Consider the following 16423-nt stretch of genomic DNA (forward strand, 5'->3'; position numbering starts at 1 on the left):
AATTTAGAATAATATTTTAAAGCTCGAAACTTTTTTTCAGAATTTTTAAATCATTTTTAATAATTAAATCTAATTAAATAATTAATTAAAAATCAATTAATAATTAATTAAATCAATTAATCAATTAATTTTTGAATTAATTGACTAATTAATCAATTAAAAATTAACTGAAATTAATTAACTAATTAATTCAGATTTATTTGTGAATTAAAAATAATTTTCAGAATTAAAATAATAATTTTTAGAATTTTCAGAAATTAAAAATGAATTTTTATAATAAAAATAAATAAGAAATATGATTTTTAAACATTTTATAAACAAGAATCCTAAATTTGCAAAGTCTGCAAACCTCAGGGACCTAACTGCATTGTTTTCAAAAGTTGGGGTACCAAACTGTAATTTTCCAGCTCTTCGCCGGAAAATAGTCGGGTTCGCCGGAGAACACGTTCCCGGCGTCCTCACCCCACCAACACCTCCAGATCACATCTACACAACATTAGGAACACAACCATGCAATCAATTCATCATACCAATCCCTGAGTTGGCCGGAATTTGGCCGTGAAGTTTTCCAGTTTCCGGCGAACATCGGAAAACTTCAAAACACAACTCCCTTCACTACAGACCTCGTTGGTTCATGAAACTTATACGACTAGATTGCAAATTTCACAGAGAACATAACCCACTATAACACATCATCAATCTATCATAGAATAAGAAACCCCCAAATTTCAATTAAGAACATTCATACGGGTTATAAACCCTAATTTTAAAATTCGAAAATCAAACTCAAATTTGAACATGTTATTGAACTCCAAATCAAACGTATGACATATGAAAATCATCAGGAAAACAAGCTCTACAACATGCAATCATCAAATCATACAAACAATCATCCGAACAAAAATTCATATTTTTAATAAAATAAATTCAAAAATAAATAAATTTTTAGAAATTAAACCTTTGATTCTGCAGTGAAACAAAGCTCAGAATCTGATAGAACACCTCAAATCCTTCGTTTTGGTTACTCAAGCTTTAAAAACAGAGATCGGTAACGCCTTCGTTTTGCTGTTTGATTCTTAGAACAGTTTATGAATATAAGATTTTTCTCTGTAAAATTATATAATTATCTGTCTGCAATTGATTTTTATACGAAATAAAATACGGTAAAAGGCTATTTATAATTACGGAAAATTAGTATCCCGTTGGATCATTCCGGATATAAAATGGTACGTTTATTTATAAAAACTGATCCAAACGGTATCGGTTTTCGGGATAATTATCCAAATCAGTACAGCTTGTACTGCGGTCTTGGTCTCAGCACCCAGTTACATGTACTACGAAGTGATAATTGGGATAGTGTAATAAAAAGCTCCCGTTTATCGAAAATACGGGTTTTATTAATATACCGAAATGAATATTGTATCGAAAATGTTGTGCCGGGACCCGCGCAGGACAAACCGTACGCCGGATCGAAAAAGTCGAAACATGGAAAATGCTCGGAATATTACAATTAGGTTAGGAAGGAGTTCTCGGAAGAGTTTCGGGTTCCAAAAACATAACAACGGTTGACGTCAGTTGGTTCCCGTTTTTATAAAATAAATTTTAATTACCCGGAAAAAGATTTTAAAAAATTCCATATGATTCTTATAAATCTATAAATCAACATAAAAATAATTAGGAAGATTTGACAATTATCTATATTTTATTTTGGACATATAAAAATTAAAATACTCAATTAATATTATTTTTGAATATTCAAGTACAAATATCACTTAACAATTAACTCACAAAATAGATACTGAACACACATAATAATTATTTAATATCAAAAATAATTACACGATATATCCCGGATATTACATCCTTCCCCCCTTAAAAGGATTCTGTACTCAGAATCTCCTAAGAAAACAAATGAGGATACTTTTCTCTCATATCACTTTCTAACTCCCAGGTTGACTCTTCAACCTTTGGGTTTCTCCACAATACTCTTACTAACTTTATCACTTTATTCCTCAATACTTTCTCTTTTTCCTCTAAAATCTCTATTGGATTCTCTACATATGATAAATCTGCCTGAAGCTCTATTGGCTCATATTCTATTACATGCCTGGAGTCTGGATTATATTTTTTGAGCATCGATACATGAAAAACATTGTGAATGTGCCCCATGTGCGGAGGTAACGCCAATTCGTAAGCGACTTTGCCAACGCTCTTTAGGATCTCAAAAGGTCCGACATATCTTGGGCTTAGCTTCCCTTTCTTCCCAAACCCCGTTAGTCCTTTCCACGGTGATACTTTTAATAATACCAAGCTCCTTTCTTCAAATTCCATGTCTTTCCTTGACTGGTCTGCATATCTCCTCTAACGATTTTGTGCGGCTATTAATCTCTTCTGGATAATTTCAACAACTTCCTTTGTCTGTTACACCAATTCAGGTCCGAGTATTTTGCGTTCTCCTACTTCGTTCCAATATAATGGAGATCTACATTTGCGTCCATAAAGGGCTTCATAAGGTGGCATTCCAATGCTGGCATGATAACTGTTGTTGTAAGCAAACTCTACCAGGGGTAAATGTTCGTCCCAACTTCCTTTGAAATCAATAGCACAAACACGTAACATATCCTCGATTGTCTGGATCGTTCTTTCACTTTGGCCATCCGTTTGGGGTGATAAGCTGTACTCATATTCAGTCTTGTTCCCAAACATTCTTGAAAACTCTTCCAGAATCTTGAATTAAACCTTGGATCTCGATCAGATACGATAGACACTGGAACTCCATGACGAACTACAATTTCTTTTAGGTACATATGGACCAACTTGTCGAGCGAAAATCTTTCATTTATAGGCAGAAAATGAGCTGACTTGGTAAGTCTATCCACTATAACCCAAATGGCATCATGATTAGCTCTTGTCCTTGGTAATCCAACTATGAAATCCATGGTAATATGTTCCCACTTCCACTCTGGAATCTCCAATGGCTGTAGCATCCGCTTGGTCTTTGATGCTCTGCTTTAACTCTCTGACAGGTATAACATTTGCTAACCCATTCCGCAATTTCCCTCTTCATATCTGGCCACCAATAATTTTTCTTTAAATCTCTGTACATTTTGGTACTCCCTGGATGGATGGAATATCTTGAACTATGTGCTTCTTGTAAAATTTCATTCTTTAACTCCGTCACTGGTGGAATCCAGATTCTAGATGAAAATCTCAAAATGCCTTGATCATCCTTCTGCGTGCATAATTCTTCACCTATCAAACGATTTATATCTTGATCCATTACATCTTTCTGACATTTCTTTATTTTCTCCAACAACTCCGGCTGGAAAGTCATACTGTACACTTTCGCTTTCTCAGGCTCGCAAACTCTAATTTCCAATTCCAATTTCTGAAATTCCTTATATATATCTTCAGGTACTGATAATTCATTTAACTTTTCCTTCCGACTTAATGCGTCTGCCACCACATTCGCCTTACCGGGATGATAATTAATCGAGCAATCATAATCCTTGATCAATTCTAACCATCTCCTTTGCCTCATATTAAGTTCCTTCTGGGTAAATATATATTTCAAACTTTTGTGATCCGTGAAAATCTCACACTTTTCTCCATACAAATAATGTCTCCAAATCTTCAAAGCAAAAACTATAGCTGCAAGCTCCAAGTCATGAGTAGGATACTTTTGTTCGTGTGGTTTTAATTGCCTTGACGCATACACAATCACCTTGTCGTGCTGCATAAGAACACATCCTAATCCTTTGTTGGAAGCATCGCTATAAATTACGTAATTCCCTTGATTGTCTGGAAGTGACAAAACAGGTGTTGTGATTAATATCCGCTTCAATTCCTGAAAACTTTCTTCGCACTTGTCATTCCATATAAACTTTTCATTCTTTCGTGTAAGCTTTGTTAATGGTGTGGCAATCCTTGAGAAATTCTGAACGAATCGTCGATAATATCTTGCCAATCCCAAGAAACTTCTTACCTCAGTGGGTGTTCTCAGTTTTTCCCAATTCGTAATTGCCTCGATCTTTGCTGGGTCCACTTTGATCCCTTCGTTACTGACTATGTGTCCTAAGAACTGAACTTCTTGTAGCCAAAACTCACACTTCGACAATTTAGCATATAACTTCTTTTTCCTTAAAATCTCCAAAGTTGTCCTTAAATGTTCCGCATGATCCTCCTCCGTTTTTGAATAGATCAAAATATCGTCTATAAATACTATAACGAACTTGTCCAAATATTCCTTGAAAATTCTGTTCATCAGGTCCATAAACGCTGCTGGGGCGTTGGTCAATCCAAAAGACATCACTAAAAACTCGTAATGTCCATACCTTGTTCTGAAAGCTGTCTTTGGTATATCTTCTGGCTTGATCTTTAGTTGATGATATCCCGATCTTAAATCAATTTTGGAGAAGTACTTGGCTCCCTTCAATTGGTCAAACAGATCATCGATTCTGGGTAACGGATACTTGTTCTTGATTGTCAGCTTGTTGAGTTCCCTATAGTCAATGCACAGTCTCATGCTTCCATCTTTCTTCTTGACAAATAATACCGAGGCTACCCACGGGGATACGCTGGGTTTGATTACTCCTTTTTCTAACAATTCCTGCAATTGCTTTGCTAGCTCTTTCATCTCAACAGGCGCCATTCTGTACGGGGCTTTGGATACTGGTTCTGTTCCAGGTGCTAAGTCGATCGCAAATTCAATTTCTCTATCTGGAGGAAGTCCTGGCAATTCGTCGGGAAATACGTCTGGAAATTCATTCACTACTGGGATATCTTCAAGTTTTGCTGGCTCCTGACTTTTGTCAATCACGTATGCTACGAAATGCTCGCATCCTTGCCGTAGTAACTTCTTGGCTTGAATCATCGTTAAGAACTTCTTTACCTGCTTTTGTCCCTTGAATGTTACTATTCTTTCGTCTGGCGTTTTCACCATTACTTTCTTATTTCGACAATCTATCTGAGCATCATGCTTAGATAACCAATCCATCCCTAATATCACATCAAATTCTCCTAACTTAAATGGTATCAAATCTACACAAAACTTACTACCAGAAATCTCAATCTCACAATTTCCATAAACTTGGTTTACAGTTACACGTTCTTGATTTGCTAATTCCACAGTCATTATTTCATTTAAGCACTCAACTGGACAGTTTAATTTACTAATAAAATCTTGTGAAACAAACGATCGAGTTGCTCCCGAGTCTATTAACACTTTGGCACATAAAGAATTCACATTAAGCGTACCTGCCACGACATCCGTATCCTGGATCGCATCCTTCATCGACATGTCAAAAACTCTAGCCCTTGAAGTCTCATTCACTGTTGGGGTAGATCCCATAATCCTTAATGCATTACTGACTGGGGCTGGTGTCTTGCAATCCCTGGCCATATGTCCTGGCTTCCCATATTTAAAGCATGTAAATCCAATGACTGGAACCTTCACTGCTGGATTCCGGATAGGCTGATCCTTATTTGCTGGCTGATTTCGGCACTCCCTCGAGTAGTGCCCTTTCTGGTTGCATTTAAAACATACCACATTCAACTTGTTACAAATTCCTCCATGCTTCTTTCCACATACTTGACAATCTGGAAAAGTTAATCTCAACGGATTCGGCGGATTCACATTAGCTGGACGATTGCCCTGGCCTCCGTCTCCTGCATTTTGTCTCCTAAAATTAAAATTTCTCCCTGGCTGAAACTTGCCCTTCTTAAAATTTGGAAACTTCCCCGTTTGTGACTGACCCTCACTTCCCTCAACTTTCCTTTTCTTGCTTTCCTTATCTTTCTGGAACATCTCACTCTCTGTCTCTGCGATCATAGCTTTCTGTACAACCCCGGCGTAGGTATCCAATTCAAAAATAGCTACTTTCCCCCTGATCCATGGCTTCAAGCCTTGCTGGAATCTCTTAGCTTTCTTTCTATCAGTATCAATATACGACGGTACATACCTTGACAATTCCTCAAACTTCCCTTCATAATCTGTTACCGACATATTCCCTTGCTTTAACTCTAAAAACTTCAGCTCCATTTGATCCTGAACAAACAGAGGAAAATACTTTTCTAAAAACAATTCCTTGAACCTTTCCCAACTAATAACATCTGTGCCTTCCAATGTCTTCACCATTTCCCACCAATAGGTGGCCTCATTCTTTAGATAGTAACTTGCAAACTCAACCTTCTGTTCCTCTTTCACTTTCACTAAGGCAAATGCCTTTTCTATTTCCTTTAACCAAACATTTGCTTCAATTGGCTCTAAGGAACCCTTGAATTTTGGTGGGTTTATTGCCTGAAAAGTTTTGAAAGTTACCTAGGGATTGGTCTGTCTCTGCTGTTGTTGTGCCAGGTGAACTGTTTGTTGGGCCAAGATTTGAAGAATCTGGGCTATTGCTGGGTCCTGGGTTCACATTCTGGTTTATATCATTTTGATTGTTATTGTTGTTGGTTTCTTCATTCTGGGTGTTGGTGCGGGTATTTCTTTTGGGAGGTATTTTTCTGTAAAGAATCAATCAATTTATTTAACTTTTGAATCAAATATTTGCATAAAAGAAAAGTTTTGGAAAACAAGAATATCTCTTTTTGAAAACAGTTGTAACTAAGTAAATTGCATGCTTCTTTAGAGAATATAAACAGTTAGAGAAAACAGGGTACATGGTATCACAGGGTATACCGGTGCCATAAATAAGGTAAAGTAAAACAGGTGCAATAAAATAAATGACAGTGTTGGAAAGGAAAAGGTACTGATATATAGATCAAAAGTTTTAGGGTAGTACAAGCGTAAAGACGCTTCGAAAGTCAAAGCAAAAAGGATACAATAACCTACTCACTAGTCAGCATCGCTAGTCTATAAATACAACTCAAAAGTCTTCTGATACACAATACACACTACTGTACATACTACATAATCATAACAACACTGCTCAGCATTTCCATCTCAGAATCTCTGGCTCATGGCAAATCTGGACCTCCTATCTCCTCAAGCTCCTCTAGAACCCACTTAGCCCACTCCACTAGGAAATCAGGGGTGATGTCCTCATGTGTAGCCTCAGCAATCCTCACAGCAGCTGCTCTACGAAACGCCTGGAGCCTCTCCCTAAGTCGCCTCGCACCACTCCCCATCTCTCTGGTACGCATGATATGCAATAACTCCTGGATCTGACCCTGTAGGAATCACTGCTCCATAAGGCAAGCCTCAAACTCATGATATGGGACAGGATAGGAAGAGAACTGGAAAGGTACTCCTGTGACTGAATGACTAGTAAAGCCTGAATCAGCAGGTGGGGGTCCTCTGACAGGTGGCCTCATGCCTGGAGGTGGAATAGCCTGCAATGGTACGGGCTGCAATACCGGTGGAGGTAGAATAGCCAATGCTGGTGGAATAACAGGTCGTGGATCCGATGCTGGTGCTCCAACTGAAGGCTCTGAGTGATAAGGTGATACGGGAACAAAAGAGTCGACCATCTCTGCTATCTGAAATTATATCGTAATATAAGAATCTCGTTCCATAACGCAAACTATACTAATACCTGATATACCGAAGCACTCAACCTCTCAACGTTCTCTCATCCTATGCCTTACTTCTAATCTTAACCCTCTACCCATTCCCGTTATCGTAGGCTTGTGTCAGTGACTTATAACCTGTAGCTCTAATACCAAACCTGTGGCGCCCTCCAAACCCGGGTCAGAAGTTTGGGGTCCACACACACATCTTAATTATAACCTGCTTATAACAATAATAAAGATAATAATAATATATGCAGTGACCCTACTTATCAACTACCACGGACCGCAACAGGTTAAAGTATGCACACAAGCCAAACACATTAATATATTACAAACCATTCAAATCCCAACTATTTCAAACTCACACTGAGTATCAAACATTAATACAAACTTTTACAAACTTAAATTATCCCAAAAGAAGCCTACTAGCTCAGCTTCCTCAACCTGAACCCCTAGCTCTCGCGCTGGACTAGGGATCCTCGCTACCAACTGGTTCCTTTTTAACTGGAAAGAATATAAACAACATCGCACAAATGAGCTAACTAGCTCAGCAAGTCAAAATGACAAAACTGAGAATAATGATCATCAGGTGACTATGATTATGATATCAAGTGAACATTGGATTATGATTTAGAATTGGATATTATACTTTTAATTTAAAAGCCAAGGTTAGGCTGCTGATCAGTCACGCACTAATCCCGAGCAAGGCACACAGCATTGCTCTAACTACTGGATCCAAGGCACACATTGGCCTAACTTGACCATTATATGGTCTGACCACGAATCTGGTCCACAATTTTATAAAAACAATCCAATTCTAACATAATAACAGAATATGCAATAATAAACAATAACCAAAATCATTAACAATAATGAGTGTTTAACAATGAAAGGTTTTCAATCTTTGTAAGGATCAAATAAGTAGTTTAAAAGCTTGAACGCTGGGTAATGAAAGAATTTGATAACAAAAGAATCAATATTTCAGGGTTTCAAAGATTTGGGCTCTCAAAGCATAGGATACAATGGTTGAATGTACAAGTAATTCAGTTCAGTGTTTGGGATTTTGTTTGCATGTATTTATGGAATAGTATCGTATACTTGAGGTTCGAGTTTGGGTTTACAATAATCAATGGCTTAGAAAGAATATGGTTCATGGCTCAAGAACAATAACTGAAATCAGGGTTTAGGTTTCCGTGCTTCAAAGCACTTGCAATGTCAACAAGACTATCAAGAATTACAATGTCTCGAGAAAGTTCAGAACACTTGCCTGGTATTAGCTTACTACTCTGCACTGACTTCCAATCACAACCATCTTACTCTTCAACTATCTATTTTCCTTTCCTACGTCTTGCCTTTTCTGCTCACATATCATAAGTATCTATCAATCATCAACTCATAGAGTTCTATTCAACACACACTTCTATCTACCCTTCGTTTTACCCAAATCCGATTAACGGATTGAAATCTATGCAATAACGAAGTAAACACCGAATATATAGACCGATAGTCAAACAACAGGTCACGTATAACACATAATACATCACGTAATCAATGACATACCATTTATAAAGAAGTCTCAGGTCATAAATGTGCTTTCGGGTATTTAAAATAATTTTTAAAACATTTTTCGGAATTAAAACGGGTCGTTGGATCAATTTCGGGTTAATAAACAGGGTTCGGTTGACCAATTCTGGCTCCGAAACAATTTTAGAATAATTATCGAGCCTTGAAAATAATTTAGAATAATATTTTAAAGCTCGAAACTATTTTTTAGAATTTTTAAATCATTTTTAATAATTAAATCTAATTAAATAATTAATTAAAAATCAATTAATAATTAATTAAATCAATTAATCAATTAATTTTCGAATTAATTGACTAATTAATCAATTAAAAATTAATTGAAATTAATTAACTAATTAATTCAGATTTATTTGTGAATTAAAAATAATTTTCAGAATTAAAATAATAATTTTTAGAATTTTCAGAAATTAAAAATGAAGTTTTATAATAAAAATAAATAAGAAATATGATTTTTAAACATTTTATAAACAGGAATCCTAAATTTGCAAAGTCTGCAAACCTCAGGGACCTAACTGCATTGTTTTCAAAAGTTGGGGTACCAAACTGTAATTTTCCAGCTCTTCACCGGAAAACAGTCGGGTTCGCCGGAGAACACGTTCCCGGCGTACTCACCCCACCAACACCTCCAGATCACATCTACACAACATTAGGAACACAACCATGCAATCAATTCATCCTAACAATCCCTGAGTTGGCCGGAATTTGGCCGTGAAGTTTTCCAGTTTCCGGTGAACATCGGAAAACTTCAAAACACAACTCCCTTCTCTACAGACCTCGTTGGTTCATGAAACTTATACGACTAGATTGCAAATTTCACAGAGAACACAACCCACTATAACACATCATCAATCTATCACAGAATAAGAAACCCCCAAATTTCAATTAAGAACATTCATACGGGTTATAAACCCTAATTTTAAAATTCGAAAATCAAACTCAAATTTGAACATGTTATTGAACTCCAAATCAAACGTATGACATATGAAAATCATCAGGAAAACAAGCTCTACAAAATGCAATCATCAAATTATACAAACAATCATCCGAACAAAAATTCATATTTTTAATAAAATAAATTCGAAAATAAATAAATTTTTAGAAATTAAACCTTTGATTCTGCAGTGAAACAAAGCTCAGAATCTGATAGAACACCTCAAATCCTTCGTTTTGGTTACTCAAGCTTTAAAAACAGAGATCGGTAATGCCTTCGTTTTGCTGTTTGATTCTTAGAACAGTTTATGAATATAAGATTTTTCTCTGTAAAATTATATAATTATCTGTCTGCAATTGATTTTTATACGAAATAAAATACGGTAAAAGGCTATTTATAATTACGGAAAATTAGTATCCCGTTGGATCATTCCGGATATAGAATGGTACGTTTATTTATAAAAACTGATCCAAACGGTATCGGTTTTCGGGATAATTATCCAAATCAGTACAGCTTGTACTGCGGTCTTGGTCTCAGCACCCAGTTACACGTACTACGAAGTGATAATTGGGATAGTTTAATAAAAAGCTCCCGTTTATCGAAAATACGGGTTTTATTAATATACCGAAACAAATATTGTATCGAAAATGTTGTGCCGGGACCCGCGTAGGACAAACCGTACGCTGGATCGAAAAAGTCGAAACATGGAAAATGCTCGGAATATTATAATTAGGTTAGGAAGGAGTTCTCGGAAGAGTTTCGGGTTCCAAAAACGTAACAACGGTTGACGTCGGTTGGTTCCCGTTTTTATAAAATAAATTTTAATTACCCGGAAAAAGATTTTAAAAAATTTCATATGATTCTTATAAATCTATAAATCAACATAAAAATAATTAGGAAGATATGACAATTATCTATATTTTATTTTGGACATATAAAAATTAAAATACTCAATTAATATTATTTTTGAATATTCAAGTACAAATATCACTTAACAATTAACTCACAAAATAGATACTGAACACACATAATAATTATTTAATATCGAAAATAATTACACGATATATCCCGGATATTACACTAAATCAATTGAATCAAAGATAGGGTTGGGTAAATCAAAGAGGTTTCTATTAATCGACTCTAGTTCAAAGCAATTGAACTTGGGAGTAGATCGAAATCAACACGCATATACCTATACATATTTATTCACCGTTTGATTCGATTAAATCAACTGAGTCACAAACCCTAACTTGAATTCAAGTGTTTTTGTGCAGGATTAACCAAGAAAATTGAAAAATCGAGAAGAAGAACACGGATTGAAGCTTAAAACGACGTAAATCGGTCGATATAACTCGGACAACTCACTGAGTTGACTCGGACGAGCCACCGAGTTGACTCTGCTGAGTTTCTTGACTCGGGGTCAAACGAGTCAAGACAGGTAAGTATCCATGAAAGTTTCAAATCCATGGACTCAGGTATGATGGTTAAATTCGAAGATGTTAAGTGAGTAACTATGTGATTAATCGAGATTAACAGTGTTGATGATTGAACCGTGGATTGATTGGCTGTTTTTGATTTTTGATTCAATGGTTTAGTTAAATAAAACAAAGTTGCTTGTGGTTTAAATAATGTTATTTTCTGTGCATGAACTGATTTAGTGTTCATCCTAGTTATCAACTGTGCATTGAGGAAATAGGTTCCATTCACCCGATTAAATTTGATTTTGATGGATTATTTGAAATTATCAGTGGTGTACTGACAGAGTTATTTTGATTTAAAATATTAACCTTGATTTGTGTTGGATTACTTGAAATTTCCAGTGATATATTGACATATTTATAAAACTCAATTTGTTTTGAATTAGTTGAGTTATCAGCAGTGTGTTGATTATATTAAACTCTATTTTTGAACTATTTAAATGATTATTTGAACTTAATTAATTGATGAATCAGGCTATTTGTTTGGAATCAGTTGTTGTTCTTTCTGATGTATAAGAACTTTAACAGATTAGCCACTAAACTAAAATGAAATATTTTCTTTGGTTTTATCCCTGTGCATCAACTGATTTAAAGTCAATTTTTTTAAATTATCTAAGTTATCAGTGGTGTAGTGACAGATTCATCTTGATTTAATTATTAAACTTGTTTTTTGTTAAAATATTTGAAGTTATCTGCAGTATATTGATAGATTCATCTTGATTTAAATGGTGAACTTGGTTTGTGTTGGAGTTATCAACAGAGTGATGATTAGATTCATCTTAACTTAAATGATTAAAGTCAATTTTGTTACCCAATATGAGACATCATTTATGGGTTAATGGTATTATTTGATTTAAGTAAGTAAAGAATCAGTTTGGTTTTGGTCAATTCAAATATGTGTCATTTCTGGTGATTGAGAATTTTGATAGATTAAATTAGTAAATCAATTTTACTTAAAATTGGAATTTCTTTGCTTCAAGGCTATAGACTGTTGAGAAAAGTGACTTAATCTGTTAAATGTCTAATGTATGTTCTCAGTTTGATTGTTTATATGTTTGAATAAGGACAAGGTGTAAATCAGATGGCTTATTTTTTTAAATCAATTGTTGTTGGTTGATCAGTTACTTGGTAAATCTGCAAGATAATTATATTTTACATAAAACACATTATGTAGTGAATCAATTAAATTATAGTATGAAATTTAAATTATACTATTGACTGGTTGTATAAAGTTTATACATCAAGTGTGAATTTGTGATTTCATTCACTACGCCATAAGTGGGCTACCATAATGCAATTGTTACAAGAAGCATTACATTAGCTAAGAAATTTTTGTCCTATTATAACACCTTGCAATTAGTGTTACAATAGCTATAAAACTAGTATTACACAGAAATGTCGGTGTTGCACGACATGTAACACCAGCACCTAGTGTTACATTAGTTACTTTTTTAACTTTTTAAAATATTAAAGTAAAAATGTTATCATAAATTAGTATTAAAATAATATTCTGGATTATTAATGAAATCAAGAATGTAATATATAATATTATAAAAGTTAAAAAACTTTGTTGCTCATACATATAAAAATCAATTTTTTAGATTTTTATATAATAAAATAATAATTTACAATTAAAATAAAAACTAAAAAATTAAAAATTAAAAATTAAAATCACACATTTTTCCAGGTGAAAAATGGGCGGTTATTTTCTCCCCTAAACAAAACTGACCCGACTTATACTCTACTTGAACAAAACTATACAAACATTCTCTCTCTCTCAAAATACACACACCCTCTCACTCAATTCGATGAATTGAAGAACAAATTGGGGATTTGTTATTTGAATAAATAATTATATGGCTGTAATTAAAAAGCTGGTACTTAATTTACAATTTATTTTAATTTGCAGGGTTTGTAGGGCTTCCCTATGGCGATTCGAAGACAATTACTAATTTTTAATTAATTTGACAAGTGATTTGGGCTTCCAAATTGGGGTTTGAGTAAATTGGTAAGCATTTACATCTTAGTTGGAGTTTTGTTGCTTTCAATTGTAGGTTTTGGTACCATTTACGGGGGATTTTTTTTTTGAAGGAGATTAGGGCTTCCAAATTGGATACTCGCTAAAAGCAAGGTAACAAGAAAGATTTGCTTGCATTTGGATGGACCGAGAGGTATAAAGTGGCTATGGGCACAGTCGAGGCACTGGAATATATAAATTCTAAACCTGTAATCCATTAGGATGTGAAATCCTCAAATATCTTCCTTTCTGATGATTTTGAGCCACAGGTTTTGTTCTTGTGCCATTTTATTGGATTCTTCAAGAAGTTCGTCAGCCTCTGAAAGAACTGACTCGGTGGCTTTACTTTCCAGTTCATGTTGAGCCAGATCCTTTGCTTCCTTAAAAAATCAATATTCAAGGAAAAAAAGGTACATTTAATTGAGCAAAAATAGGTACATTCAAAACGTATCCTTTATGAAAAATCAATTTTAGTCATTCACAAACAGGTATATTGTTAAAAAGCTAATTAGAAAAAACAGATGTATGTATCAAAAAATAACAAAAAAATTGAGCAGCCAAGTGGAAATGTAGCTCTTCTCCGATAGATTTTTAGTTAGAACCTGAAGGTATTAGCTGTGAGTTCTTGCAAGGTATTGGAATAGGTGGTTTTTCTACACACCGGTATTTCTAATTGTTAGAAAATGAGGATGAATTATAACCTGGTCTTGGAGAAAAATTTCTTTGGTCCTCTTATCATTGAGAAAACATGGGTAACAATATCTTTTTCACATATCTCTTTTTACCCTCTAGACCTTCAAAATTTTATAACAGAGTTGCCTAAATCTACATCCTAAAGCTTACCAAAGTTCAAGCTTAATTCAAGACTAATGCTCGGAAGGTAAATATTGTTCTAATTTTGCGGCCATTATTTAGCAAACGATATAATGGTATCTTTATTCATATTTCATTTATACCGAATCCTATTATCTAATTGTATCTTTACAAATTTTAATTTCATATTATGTTTTGTAACTGAACTTTTATGTGTGTGTATGTGTTCCATTATCAGATATATTTTGTCTTTTCTTAGTACATGGAGTTCTATTTGTCCAGTTCCCAGAATAAAAGTGCATGTCAAAGTAGTTAAATAATGAAAGTAGCACCTCGGTCCTAATATATTGGATTTTTATCAAATTATGTTCCCATGCACTTATTTTATGGATGGAAAAAAGTTAATTGCCATAATATCTGAGGCTGGATCTGCTGGCGTGTCACTACAAGTAGATAGAAGGGTGATAAATCAGGTATAAGTGAATCCTTCACATAATTGTACCATTCCTTTTCAAAATTTTGTTGCTACACAAAGTTTGAATTTCCTTCTTTTCTCCGTGCTCCAATGCATAGCATACCAACTGTCTTTTCATTTAATATTTATGTTGAGAATTTAATATACTATTATATAGAGGAGGGTACATGTGACCATTGAATTACCCTAGAGTGCTGATTGTGCAATTTAACAGTTTGGAAGAACTCACCGATCGAATCAAGCTTCTGCCCGGAATATAGGTAGACAATGAGTCCAATTTTATGTTACGTTCATTTATAGGTAGAAATATATGTCTTTTCAGAATAATATTCTCTTATTTTAATTCTTATATTGGATATAATATCTGTTTTATTCTATGTATATCAAGCTACTCTTTAGTAATCTTGATGGTGAACGCAGATTTGCTGCCATCATTGTGAGGAGACTAGAATATTTTGGGGCACTTACACAGGGCGATAGAAGGTAGGTTGGTTTATAGTTGGCAAGACTCTGTACTTGTGTATATATAGACAAGACAAAATACTGCTACTATCAGTACGGAAAAAGAGCCCTGGTAGAATTCTCTGATGGAATTGTGAATAAGGTTTCAGTATGTAGTGTATTATAATAGTGTCATATCTAATGCAAACTTATATTTATCTATTTAGTTTGTCTAGAAGCAGTGCAAACTTATATTTATCTATTTTTAATGCTTTTTTATATATTTCTAAATTTGTTACAGGGATATTGAGCAGAAACATTTTCAGTTTAAAAACAAGCATGAAAAAAAGCCCCAACATGAGACCTAACAGAAGCATGAGCCCCAATAGGAGCATGGGCATGAGCCGAAGTCGAAGTGTTAGTGGAAGCCCTCCGCGAATCACTCGTAGAAGCAGTAGTTCTAGCAGAAGTCCTATTAGATGTAAAAGTAGTTGTGATATGTGTAGGGGGTGTGAGTAGTTGATGTTGGGCCTATTTTGGATGTAATGTAGTAGTGTAGTATGGAGTTGACACTGTTATTTAGTAGTATGGTTTGAACATAAGGCTATTATGTATGGAAACTTTGGTGTTTTGTTGCTAATATGATTGTTTTGTAAATTAAGAATATATTAAAAAAATTAACGGTTATATTATTCTAGTGTAATATATGATTATATATAGTGTTAAATTACATATGCTAGTGTTGCTTAATTATAAAAAATCTGTGTTACAATAGATAAAACAGACTGTTACAAATGGTTGTATGGTCCACACTAGTGAGTCCCACTTATGCAATCTTGATCAAGCTTTTGTATCACTCATTTTGTGTTATATTTGGGCCTTTTAGTGTTACAGTAGTTGCCTATTGTAACGTTTTCCTCTCTGTTACAATAGATCAATGAAGTATTACATTAGGGTGTCTATTGTAATGCTCGTATACTTAACGCCCCCTAGTGTTACAATAGACCTATTGTAACGCTTTTGGGGCTTATTGTAACACCATTTAGGCATTACAATAGCCCACTTATGGTGTGGTGATTGATAAGTTACACTGTGGAATGATTATGTGCAGTACTAAGGGGTTCTTACTATGTGACTTGAGTCTTTGCTTACTTGGCTGAACAGATTTATTG

The 16423-nt window shown here is 34.5% G+C and overlaps 1 long non-coding RNA gene across 7 annotated transcripts; it reads left to right on the forward strand.

Moving 5' to 3' along the window:
* Positions 1-13148: 13148 nt before the first annotated feature.
* LOC141678353 (uncharacterized) lies at positions 13149-15943 on the forward strand. 7 transcript variants are annotated; one of them, XR_012557700.1, is made up of 6 exons: positions 13150-13513; positions 13597-13932; positions 14737-14808; positions 14968-15070; positions 15231-15293; positions 15553-15943. It is a non-coding gene; the product is annotated as an uncharacterized LOC141678353 (long non-coding RNA). The 7 variants fall into 7 exon arrangements; XR_012557697.1 differs by having other exon boundaries at positions 13149-13513; positions 13597-14808; XR_012557699.1 differs by having other exon boundaries at positions 13149-13513; positions 13597-14808; positions 15025-15070.
* The last annotated feature ends 480 nt before the right edge of the window (positions 15944-16423 follow it).

Source organism: Apium graveolens, chromosome 8 (genome assembly GCF_009905375.1).
Source record: "Apium graveolens cultivar Ventura chromosome 8, ASM990537v1, whole genome shotgun sequence".
Taxonomy (NCBI): domain Eukaryota; kingdom Viridiplantae; phylum Streptophyta; class Magnoliopsida; order Apiales; family Apiaceae; genus Apium; species Apium graveolens.